The following is a 12,856-nucleotide window of genomic DNA, read 5'->3' as shown; positions in this document are numbered from 1 at the left end:
AGAACAGGGAAGCCTAGGACTGTAGGGAAACAATGCTTGTATTTGTTGCTGGTTTCTGAGGAAATCAATCTGGCAATTTGCCAGAAGAGCTATAAAATTTGTCATTCTATTTGACTCAGTGATTTCTTCTTTGGAGGCCATACTCCCTTGCTATGGTCTGAACTTTTGTGTCCTCCTAAAATGGACCCTTAAAAGTGATTCTGGTGAGGACTCAGAAAGAAAAGAGAAGAGCTGTAGAGAATGCCTTAATATTCTTAGAAAACATATAAGTGGTTGTTGTGAACAGAATATTGGTGAAATACGGATATGAAAGGCCATTCTGATGAGATCTCAGAGGGAAACAAGAAACATGTTATTAAACAATGGAAGAAAGGTGATCCTTGTCACAAAGTGGCAAATAACTTAGTTGAATTGTGTCTTTGTCTTAGTGTTTTGTGGAAGGAGAAACTTGTGAGCAGTGAAATTGGATATTTGGCTGAGGAAAATTCTAAGTCAAGTGTTGAAGGTATGGTTTGGCTTCTCCTGGCTGACTATACTAAAATGTGAGAAGAGAGAAATAATGTAAAGATGAAATTGTTAACCCAGATGGAAGCAGAGCTGAAAGATTTAGAAAATTCTCACCTTATCCGTATTGTAAAGAATGAGAAAGTATATTTGGGAGAAAACATCAAGAGTGTGGCCAAATGACAATGATAGTTGACAAGGAAATTAGTCAACTATCTAAACAGAAACCAGGACCTATTGTCCAAGACAATGGAAGAATGGCTCTGAAGGAAATTCAGAAAATATTAGGGCTGCCACCTTCATCATGGGCCCAGAGTGCAAAAGCCCCATCAAGCACAGGGTTATCAAAGACTAGCATTAGGGCACCAAAATCAATGCAGAGTGCAGCCATGGGGGTGAGGCTGCCCCCATGACCCTAGATAGATGTTGCCACAGGTGTGCATTTCAGCCCCAAAGAACCACAAGCACACAACTCCAAACCATGACAGCTGTGGCATGGGCTTTGCCCAACAAATCTGCGAGGGTAGAACTGCCACTCCAGTGAATCCAGAAGGCAGAGTCTCTGCCCCAGTGTGCCTGGAGGGCACAGTATCAAGCCAAAGACTATTTTTGAGTTTTAAGGTTTTGGACTTGCTCAGAACCAGTTACTCCTTTCTTCTTCCCTATTTTTCCTTTTTGGATTGGCAATGTCCATTCTATGCCTATCCTACCACTGTATCATAGAAGCACATAACATGTTTGGTTTCATAGATTCATAGCTAGAGAGCAATTTGCCTCAGAATGAATCATATCTTAAATCTCATCCATATCTAATTTAGAGGCTATTTAGATGAGACCTTGGACTCTAGACTTTTGAGTTGATGCTGAAATAAGTTAAGACTCTTGGCGCTATTGGGATGCAATGAATGTATTTTGCATGAAAGAAGAACATGAATTTTGGGGGACTGGGACAGAATGATATTGTCTGCATGTTTGTGTACCCCAAGAATTCATAGGTTGAAATCCTTATGAATCCACATAATTGGGATTAGTGCCCTTATTTAAAAAGAACCCCCACTAGCTAGCACCTTCCACCAGTTAGAGTAAGACAATGATTATCTATCAGGAAGCAGACCCTCACCAGACACCACATCAGCTGGCACCTTGTTCTTGGACTTTCCAGCCTCTAGAACTGTAAGAAATAAATTTCTATTGTTCATAAGCCACCCAAATTTATGGTATTTTGTTATAGCAGCCTGAACAGACTGACAGGTCTGAAAGAAAAACCCAAAGGAAAAAGTGAAAAAGTTGCATTCACTGGACCATCTCAAATGCTCAATAATAAGGAATTGGCCTGAGTAATAAGATAGAAAACTATATTCATATAGTAAATGACAAGTATGTCATTTCATTGACATTTCCTTGTGTATTAGTTCTCACACTGCTAATAAAGACGTAGCTGAGACTGGGTAATTTATAAAGGAAACAGGTTTAATTGACTCACAGTTCCGCAGGGCTGGGGATGCCTAACAATCATGGTGGAAGGCAAAGAAAGAGCAAAATCACATCTTGCATGGCAGCAGGGAAGAGAGAGAGCATGTGCAGGGGAACTCCCCTTTATAAAACCATCAGATCTCATGAGACTTATTCACTATCACAAGAACAGCACAGGAAAGACCCACCCTCATGATTCGATTACCTCCCACTGAGTCCCTCCCACGACATGTATTATGGGAATTATGGGAGCTACAATTCAAGATTTGGGTGGGGACACGCCAAACCACATCAGCCTGTGTCTATGAAATAAAATTATGTTAGAAATAAAGTAGAACAAAGTAGTAAACACATATTGCTAAGATCAAGGTTTTGAAAAATCTAAAGTGATACAAATAGATGATTGTTGATTAGGATCTGGAAGATTAAATTTTTTCATGTAAACACCATTTTCCCAGGAAGTCAGCTGTCTTTGAGATGAGGAGGAAATTTTTAAAGCCATAATAGGAAGTGGTTTTAAATAAACCCAGCAGCACCTTCTGAGTCTCGGTTTCCCCATCTGCTGAATCAGTGTCATGTACCTATATCCCAGGATTGTGAAGATTAAATGAGAAGAACCATCTGAGCACAACCTGTCCACTGGGAAGGAGTTTATAATCCAGGCGCCATGGTGGATGCAGCATGGAATAAGGGAAACAACTTGAGCTTCAAATTACAACCCCCATTTACATGCCGCCTCCATCACACCTAGTACTGAACTTTTACTAAACCTTAATGTCTTCAACTGTAAAATGGGTCTTTCTACTTTGCCAGGCTCTGTCACGATTAAATGGTGTATCACATGTAAAGAGGATAGTAAAACACTGGGTACACAGTACCTGTTCAATTAACATTAGTCTTCTTCCTTTTTGTTGTTTCAAATCTGCAATTTTTTTCATTCTCTTTTTTTAAAAATTCAAAATGAGAGAAACTCTTTGAAAATGAAAATAAGCAACTTAAGACCAAACGTCAAAGAAGGTGATACTTGACTGATTCATTACCAAGTTATACAATAAAAATAGTTTCTAAGACGTTTAAGAGGATAGGTCTCAGTGTGCTGCTCAAGTTAACCAGAGTCATCCAATGGTCTTGGTGCTAAGGAGGCTGACCTTGGCCCTCCTCTGGCATCCCTACTCTTGTGAGACAAGATCCACATTACAGAAGATTTGCCTATAGATACACACAGGAACAGGTTAGAGTTGTGACAGTTGTGACAGCTCGGGAATGAGCTATCACAAGACTGGTTAATTGTGGGGCCACAGGCAAACAGGTTAGAGCTTTCCCAAACTCTACCTGAGAGTAGTTTCAAACAGGTACTAGGAGTCCATCCCAAAAGGAGAACTCTTGGTTCTAGGTAGGTTCTGGGGAATACATTAGCTGAAAGTCAAGGAAAGGAAAAGAACAAGGGTGGACACTTCCTGACTCCTCTTAAAGCAGGACTCTGTCTCCGGAAACAGCAGCATAGTGGAAGTCAAACATATGCTCCTGCAGAGTTAAAGTCAGCCCTGAACAGCAAGGAAAGAACAGGATGCACAGCCCTTGTTTGTAAACAAAGACCAAGATAAATGTCAGCTGCCAGACCTCAAAGGGAGGCACGACAGGCCACTTGGAGAGAGAACTCACAGGCAGCAGAGGAAGTCCTTTGGTCTCCCTGGTGGTCTCCAGGAGACCTTTCCAGAGGCTCCATGGAAGAGCAGGGGAGCTAAGAGGGCCAGAAGGGATTCTGCCTAAGTGCCCATCTCACAGGGCTGTCCTGTCTTCTCCTGGCCAACTTTCAAGATCAATTTGATTTTCACTCTCATCACAGGCTGTGGTCGAATGCTTTGGAGTCAGGCACTTAGATTTGAATCCCCCAGCAGCAGAGAAAAGGCTAAGCGTCCATTTTTGTTTCATTGTTTTGTTTTTTTGTTTGTTTGTTTGTTTCTGTAAAATGAGGATACCAGTAGCCCTTACCTCATAGGGTTGTTGTAAAGAATAAATTAGATCAGGTATGTAAAGCCTTTAGCACAGTGCCTGGCACATAGCTGGCGCTCAGCAAATGCTGGGTGCTGTTACTGCTATTGCTGCTGATTTCTTCCTCTGCTTTGTCATTTCCCCCATGGTAGCATTTCTCACCAGAACTAGGAGATGTGAGGAGCTAGGGGACCATCAATGACAAACTCAGACATTTTCCAGAGTGGGGAAGGATGTTATTTATAGCAACCAAGAGAAGAAGCAGCTGTAAGGAAGCAGTGAAAAGGAAGCGCATGCACTGGTAATGAGGTGACCTTTACATCTATCAACCTTGCCTGTGGGCCTGCCTCAGTCCAGCTAAGGAGTTAGCCTCTTAGGGCAGGTGAGGGCCCCGTGCTAACATGCAAGGAAGTTCAAGAATGTTTGTTGAGGGCCTAGGGCATTCAGATCGATGCAAAAGAGAAAAGAAGTTTCCCTTGGAGACACCCAGGGAAGTGTCTTCCAAAGGAGAAGGGGCTCCACCCACCCCACTCCCCATTCAACTTCATTCCCAGGGTTTTGGGGAAAGGGCAGGGCAGAGAATGTATTTGGTCCCTGCCTTAGAGCCTGCCCTTAGTCAAGAACCAGGGCCCTTGCCCAGGGAACTCGGGGATCACAAACAGGGTCCAAATCTAATAGCAGTGCTCTCACTATTCTTGGCCTTGGAGAACTGGATTTTAAGGAAGATTGAGCCCAATACTGAGAGGAACACAGTATTTATTTTCAACAGGGTGTCATTCCCAAGTACGTATAGACAATATATATTTTTATAGCAGGTCAGTACACAAGCGGTTTCAGTAACTGGGCCACCTTAGGAATTCTGCTACAGTAACTGCACTAAAACTCTGCGGTTGTCTTTTTGTTGGCAACACTAATGAGAGGTAGGTAAAGGTTACTAAAGAAGAAATTTCGCATTTTATACACACACACACACACACAATACACACATATATAGTCCAGGACCTAGCACTGCGCCCCACACACTATATACACGTATACAGCCAGGACCCAGCACGGTGCCCAAAACACAGAAGGTGGTGATGAATGCTTCCAGAACAAGTGGTTACAGAGATGCATTTTAAAATGACCCAGCATTTGTCTGTAAGCCGATATGTAAGAGTTTCTCCTCTCTCCCTCCCTCATAGTCTGTCTCTCTCTCTCTGTCATAAATACACATGCAGAAACACAGGCACACACTCACAATGGCAAACAACAGATAGCCTCAATATTTGGTCATCTTAAAAGTAATGTAATGACACAGTTCATAAGTAGCTTCTCTGAGAACTGATTGCCTAGTCGCTGACTCACAAACTTAGTTTGCTTTTAAAAAGTAGACCTAGAAATTCTCACAAAACTCCACTTTGTTCTTTTCCATATTCCCTTTATCACTTCCTTCTATCACACATGCATCATATTTTACTTTTACAACACTTGGGATCTGGTTATGACAAACTCTGTAATAGCTCGTTGTATTCATTTTACAGTTTCTTGTCTAGTTTTGCTAAGTTATACCCCTCATAAAAGAAGTGCAGGAACCCCAAATATGTAAATGTCTCCTTTTCCAACCCAGAGGGTAAGCATGTAACTGATACTAATGTAACTGACACCTACTTAATGTTTCCCAGACTCTTAATAACTTCCTTTTTAAAAACTTATGATGGTGTCTTACAAGAAGTCATTGTTGGGCTCTTGAAACATTTAGAATAAAACGGTGCACCAAAAGGACCAGTCTTCTGGTCAGGTTATCATCTGTGTTTTTGAGAGTGCTCTTAACAAAGGCAAGTGTGTGTCTGGAGTACAGGACACATACATAAACACACACACTATAAGCAAAAGTACAGAAAGCACAGGTACTGTTAAGTCATGAAGATGTGAGTTTCTTTCTAGCCCTGACAGCAGTGGCTGTTACATTGGACAACCCAAGGTACCCCCTTCCCTAAAGAATAAATCATAAGACAGATCAGCTTCAGCAGCAGAACCAACTCCCTCAGCATTTTGGGCTGGTTTGCAGACAAATCAAATTATTTAAACCTTTACTTTGATGATTCTACTGTGCCCATTGTACAGGAATTTAACATTAAATTTGTCTTCAGATTATATTTCATAAAAAAGGGTAAGAACAAACATTTTTTTCCTACCTGCTGCTGGAGCCACCAGGAGCCAGACTGCTGCTCTCAGAATGGGGCAGTCTGCAGGCATTAATCTTCAGCTCCTGCCCCTGGAACCAGAATCGTCGAAACAAAATTTTCAGTTGCTGTGAGTAAGCAGGCTGTTTACTTCCAGCCACTTCTTTCCCATCCCCATGGCTTTTTGAGTGCCACAGTGGGGTGCTCAAGCAAGAATGTTTGGAGAGAAAGGGATTGAGACTGGGGGAAAGGGCAGGAGAAAACAGTGTTAGTTCACCCAACACCCTTCCTTCAAGGAGGAAAGCCCTCTTTCTCCAGTTTTAATTTCTCATGGAAGATCTGCCACTGCATTACTCATGTAATTGCTACATCGCCCCTTCACAAACAGCAGACATAACTTTTTGGGCGAGCCTCCAGATTTCTGAGGCATGCCCATACCTGTCTGCAGAGATATTGCTGTGCCTGGGAAAATTGGGAGGGCAACATACCCACCCAAAGGGAGGACCCAGTCTAGATTATTAATCAAGCTCTCGGGATAAAATATACCACAAAAAAAGCAGAGGCCGGTGTGAGCTTCTCCATCCATAGGGCATCCACCTCATTCATGGGATCACTGGTTAGGGATCGAACTTCGTTCAAATGGATCAGCAGCTACACTTTGTCAAGCTTTGACTTGTTTCCCCAAAGAGGAAAGGAGTAGCAGGGATTACTATCACAGAAAGAATGTGGCTTTCTTACTCCAGGCAGTCAATGTAGGAGAGACAAAGATGATAGATGTGCAATTAGAGTTCCTTTAAATTCAATACCATGAAATACAGTATTTAAGAAGACATTTCAAAGATAAGGCAAGCATTAGAGAAGCTCCATGTTTGGTTCATTCCTAGTTTCCAAGAAGGTGGCAGTACTACAGTAGAGAGGATATAGAAATAGGGCAGAAGTTGGTAAGTCTTGCTCTGCTGTTGACCTTGAATAAATCCCTTAACCTGATTTCCAAACAAGTAAAATGAAAGGATTAGGCTGGAAGACTGGCACAATAACAGAACACCATCTCTCACTTTTACATCTATTCCATCTTGTTCTTGTATCAAAACTTTGATTTTCCTTTGGGGAATCACCCCTTCCTCTCAGCCGTCGTGGATGTTGTTGATACCACCCCCAGACTTCTTCAGAAGTGGGCCTGTGGCCAAGTCTAGCCAATCAAAGTTACTGCAAAAGTTTCAGAGATGGGCTCCTGCCAATGGGAGTCGTCCCTGGAATTTTTGCTGGGAAGGGAGGTTCTCATTCTGCTGTGGTTTCTAATCATAGAGGCAGAGCCTAGGGCTGCTGGTGGCCACCCTGGGGAAAGAGGAACTGCTTGAAGATAAAGCCACTGCAGAAGAAAGCAGATCTTGTTACTATATCGTTTAAACACTTCATTCAGCCATGACTATAGCAAGCATTTCCCTCGGATTTCTTAAAAATGTCCTTTATCTCCTTAAGCCCATTTCAATTAGATTTCTAATACTTGCACTAAAAAAATTCCAGCTAATATGAATTTCTTCCTACTTCCCTCTATACCTATCACCACTGCTTTTTAACATTCGTATCTACAATATCAGTGGGGGGATTTCTAGGGCCAATAAGTGAGTTTCCTTTTGCTTCACTCTTGGAAATGTGTTTCAAGGCTAAGCCTGCATAGCAGAGAGATCTCAAAGTAAGGCAAATTCTGGTGAAAGACTTTAAAACTCTTTCATCCTTTCTCTGAATATAGTTATTTGTAAAAAATATTTTTAAAAAATAATGTGCAAAGGTGAAACGTACAAAGCATAACCCCCCATCATTTGATCTTCCACCAATAACTATGGATAACATTTTAGTGGCTTGCTATTCAAAATGTGACCCATGGAACAGCAGCATTGACCTGGAGCTGGTTAGAAATGCAGGACCTCAGGCCTTAATCCAGTCTTGCATTTTCACAAGATCCCCCAAGTGATCTATATGTAAATCAGAGTCTGAAAAGCACTGGCTTAATGTACAGCCATCTAGAGATTTTTTTCATATAGTCACCAGCATTTTTTTTGTACCTATAATTTGTTGATTTTGTATTTTACTGATTTTGTAAAGGAAATGTATATACAAATACAATTAACCAGAAATAATGTAATCAGAATTCTTTATAGCAAGCAATTCATTTACAGGGACTATAACTATAAGCCAATTATAAAGCTGTGACAAACCCACACTAGACCTTAGGATACAATATACAGTAACAAACAATACTGGGACACTGTACACACTAGAGCAGCAGGTCTTCAACTTGAGCATTCATTGGGACCACCTGGGGGTCATGTTCATGATTCCCAAACCCATACTCAGAGTTTCTGATGCAGTAGGTCTGGGGTGAGGCCTAAGCATTTGCATTTCCAACAAGTTCCCAGGTAATGCTGATGCTGCTGGTCCCAGAACAACATTTCTCCAGTATTTCAAAAACAAAAAAAATGGTTTTATACCCTATATACTATCCTGAAACTTGCTTTTTTCACTGAATATTGTATCTAGGACATCTTTCCATGCCTAGCATATATAGCATTGCATCATTCTTTTTAAGGGCTGCAAGGTCAGAGATCGTTAGGGATATGACAACATGTGTTGAATGACGAAAAGGAGAATGACTGGCATCTTCCACATAAGGACAAGCATACCCACAACCAGAATCATCCACTTTCAACTTGAAATAGGCATCTTGTGATTGAGTCTATAGATCAGCAAAGCTCTGGACTGACCAGGAAAGAGATTAGCATTGTATCAGTGTCCATGAAGATAAAAGTATGAAATTTGATTCCTTTGGGAACTATTCTGGTCTTTTATTTTTTCTATGTTTTCAGTGCCAGTTATGATAACAGGTATACAGTAAGAACTTCATAAATGCCTGCAAAGTCAGTAAATGAAACCATCAATGCATTGAATGCACATAACAACTCTACACAGGAATTATTGATACAGAACTGCTGCACCATACTGCATACTGCTAGTGCTTCATAGTTAGATAGCCCTCCTCAGTCCATCAGACTCCCACAAAGAAAGTGATCCAACTTGCAGGCCGGGTGCGGTGGCTCACGCCTGTAATCCCAGCACTTTGGGAGGCCGAGACAGGCGGATCACGAGGTCAGTAGATGGAGACCATCCTGGCTAACACGGTGAAACCCTGTCTCTACTAAAAATACAAAAAATTAGCCGGTCATGGTGGCGGGCGCCTGTAGTCCCAGCTACTCTGGAGGCTGAGGCAGGAGAATGACGTGAACCTGGGAGGTGGAGCTTGCAGTGAGCCAAGATCGTGCCACTGCACTCCAGCCTGGGTGACAGTGCGAGACTCCATCTCGAAACAATTTAAAAAAAAAAAAAAAAAGAAAGTGATCTAACTTGCAAACTTGCAAGCATGGTTGGAACTTCAAGGGGAAGTCTGGCAAGAATCAGGTCTGGGATTCTGAGGCAGTTCCCTGGCCATCCCTCAGCTTGACTGCAGTGTGCCTGCTAAATGTCACCTGTTGTTAAAATGCTCTGGGCTTGGACTTCCTCACCTCGGGAAAGTTAACCTGTTGAAAAGGTTTTTCCCTTAGGTAGAAAAATACAGCCATATAAATAAAATATGAAGACATATATCCAGCATATATAATCTTCAACCGAGCCATGCCCATGATTCTGTAACCACACATGTGATCACCACCAAACAAAGGATGGCGTGACTACAGTATACCCTAGAGGATCACATATTGAACAGAAATGCAGAAATTTCAAATGCAGAAATTAGAAATCTTTAAGAGCTACATTTTGTGTAAGAAGGAGCCACACATTGGCGCTGATTTAGCTAATTACTGGTTTTAAACTCCATCCAGAAGACCTAATTTCACTCACTACACAAGTATTTAATAAACCTTCTATTTGCCTGGTATTGTGTTTGATATCTGTGATACAGCTATATGAAATGTGGAAAAGACAGGTACATACTGTGAAGGAATCTAGTATGAGAGACAAACAAGAAAATCTAGGATTATGCCACCTGTGTGCACAGATAAATTGAATAAGATGTGTACTGATGAAGGGCTTACCAAGCCCAGCTTGTGGGGCATCAGAGATGGCTTCAAAAATAAAAATGAGGCTTATGATAAGTCAGAAAAAAATGAACAGATGTGAACCAGGCAGGCTCCGTGAAGCACATTGTACCAGAAAGTGTAAGCAATATATTCAAAGGTATGGAGGTGAGGAGAGGCATGGCAAGCTCAGGAAATTGCAAGGTGTTTATTGTGACAGTAGTGAAGCATGTATGTGGAAGTCTGCTGAGACACTAGATTTAGTCACTGACCAGCTTTTCATTTATAAGAACATCCTGGAGGCAGCATGGAGACTGGGAACAGGAAAACAAGACCAGAGCCAGGGAGCCTAAGTCTGAGGCTGTCACGGTGTCTAAGGGAGCAGTGCTGGTGGCTGACATCGGCTGTGGGGACCAAGAGATGGGGATAGATTCAACTTAGATTAGGAGAAAGGATGCATGGGCATTGATGACTGGTTGCATTAGGAAACTGGGGGAGGTCGTGTTTGAGGTCACTGTTAGCCAAACAGGTATGGTGTACTGGATCTAGGGCTTGTCTTATCACGAAAACATAAATCTTCCTGCACAATGCACAGTTGAAAGGGTCACTGTACTGGGTTGAATAGTGTCCCCTCAAAAGTCATGTCTACCCGAACCTCAGAATGTGATCTTATTTATAAATAGGGTCTTGCAGATGTAATTTATTAAAATGAGGTCCTATTGCATTAGGATAGGCCCTAAATCCAATGACTGATGTTCTTCTAAGAACAAAAGAAACACAGATTTAGGAGAGAGGATGCATAGGCATTGATGGCTGGTTGCATTAGGAAATTGGGAAGATCAAGGGTGAGGATAGGGGATGAATCCAAGCGCACACCAGAATTTATGTTTAGGTGATTGATGAATAAGAGAGCCAATATAGGAACAAATAATCTTGAACAGGATTGTGTTAGGGAGTGAGATGGGATGAAGAGATGGTCACAGGTACTGTTCCTCAAACAGGAATGGTGTACTGGATCTAGGGTTTGTCTTAGCAAGAAAACACAAATCTTCCGCACAGTGCACCATTAAAAGGGTCACTATAGTGGGTTGAATAGTGTTCCCTCAAAGGTCATGTCCACTTGGAACCTCAGAACGTGGTCATATTTGCAAATAGGGTCTTGCAGATGTAATTAGTTAAAAATGAGGTCCTATTGGATTAGGGTAGGCCTTAAATCCAATGACAAGTGTCCTTCTAAGACGAGAAGAAAAACAGAGAGACAGGGAAGAAACCCACGTGACCAGCAGAGTTGACTTGACATGAGACTTGTGTAGGTGAGCTGCGAAGCACAGGAAAGGCCATGGAGGCATCCCCATCCCACATGGGCTTCTCTAGAAGCTGGTGGTTGGTGAGAGGCCCTCTGTAACCGTGTTCTCAGATGCCTTAAAAGCCAACTTTCCACAGATACTTTTGAGCTTGGTTAAATGCTTGTGAAGAAAGCACCTTAACTTCAATTACGCTGTGTTCTTCTGAGGACCTCACAGGGTATAAACTAATCCTCAGCTCATTTGTCTCTGAGGCAGAAGCATCATAGGCCAAGTGCAGGCCCAGGAAGCTCCTCACCCAAGAAGCTACTAGTGCAGCCCTTTGACACTCAGAGAGTAGCTGTGTTCAACTAATGTCAACCAAAACCTCTACCCCATTGACTGCCTTTCAAAGTTTCAAATTGCTTTGTCAAGTGGTGGACATTGCAGTTGGGTAGGAAGGGGGAGATGTGAATATGAGAAACTGGCACTCATCATCCACTTCACTTTCCCTCCATGGTTCAGAGACTGGAAAGCTAAAAACTGCATTTCCCAGGCTGTCTTCCAGCCGGTGTTTGATTTACAATTCAGTCCTCCAAATTAGTTGCACATGGGAGATTTGGAAGATGGAAGTGAGGGAGGGACTATCTTTCCTGCTGCTTCTCCTGTTGCTATTTGCAAACAGGTTTGTGGAGGCAGGAGCTTCTCTACAGCAGGGTTCCAGGGCCCTGTCTCCACTGGGTGACTGCTGAGTGGCTATTCTGGTGGTGGTAGTGAAGTTTTCTTGTTGGTTATGTTGCAGCTAAGGAGATTTGTTTTTGGAGTTAACAGTTTCCAGGGCCCTGTCTCCACTGCGTGACTGCTGAGTGGCTATTCTGGTGGTGGTAGTCAAGTTTTCTTGATGGTTATGGTGCAGCTAAGGTGATTTGTTCTTGGAGTTAACAGTATCATCAGTGGCCTCCTGATTCACAATCTGTTCCAGGCTATAGAAGAAGGAAACAGAGGTGGCTTCCCTGGCAGGTCAGATCAGCGATTCATTCTGAAATCATCTGGAATCCCAGCCTCACATCCCCCAACCCAAGCCTTTCCAACAATTTTGAACATGCTCAATTCCCTGTAAAGATATTCTTTGACTTATGACTTAAAATAGATTTTTTTAGTGGAAAAGCTTACTTTTTATACATTTAACAGATTTATTGAACATCTATGTTCAAGGTGCTTTTCTAGACCTCAAATGCTAAGACAACATGGTGTAATGGAAACAGCACACACTCTTCATAAAGAAGCGAACTCTCACTCTGCCCCAGCTATGTGGCCTTGGGTGAGTTACTTAACCTCTGCAAGCCTCAGTTTTATCATCTGGATGAATATA

The 12,856-nt window shown here is 42.2% G+C and overlaps 1 protein-coding gene across 2 annotated transcripts in view; it reads right to left on the bottom strand.

Annotated features, from left to right (window-relative positions):
• FRMD6 (FERM domain containing 6) overlaps positions 1-6,478 on the bottom strand; it is a 240,754-nt gene extending 234,276 nt beyond the window's left edge. Inside the window, exon 1 of one of the 2 annotated variants that reach the window (XM_063651224.1) lies at positions 6,147-6,478. The gene's annotated coding sequence lies outside the window, so the exon portion shown is untranslated. The remainder of the gene's footprint in view (positions 1-6,146) is intronic. The other variant, XM_063651222.1, reaches the window with a different exon arrangement.
• Between the last annotated feature and the right edge of the window lie 6,378 nt (positions 6,479-12,856).

The sequence above is a fragment of the Pongo pygmaeus genome, chromosome 15 (genome assembly GCF_028885625.2).
Source record: "Pongo pygmaeus isolate AG05252 chromosome 15, NHGRI_mPonPyg2-v2.0_pri, whole genome shotgun sequence".
Taxonomy (NCBI): Eukaryota; Metazoa; Chordata; class Mammalia; order Primates; family Hominidae; genus Pongo; species Pongo pygmaeus.
The sequence above is the reverse complement of the archived record's forward strand: the minus strand, read 5'-3'. Positions and strand labels throughout refer to the sequence as shown.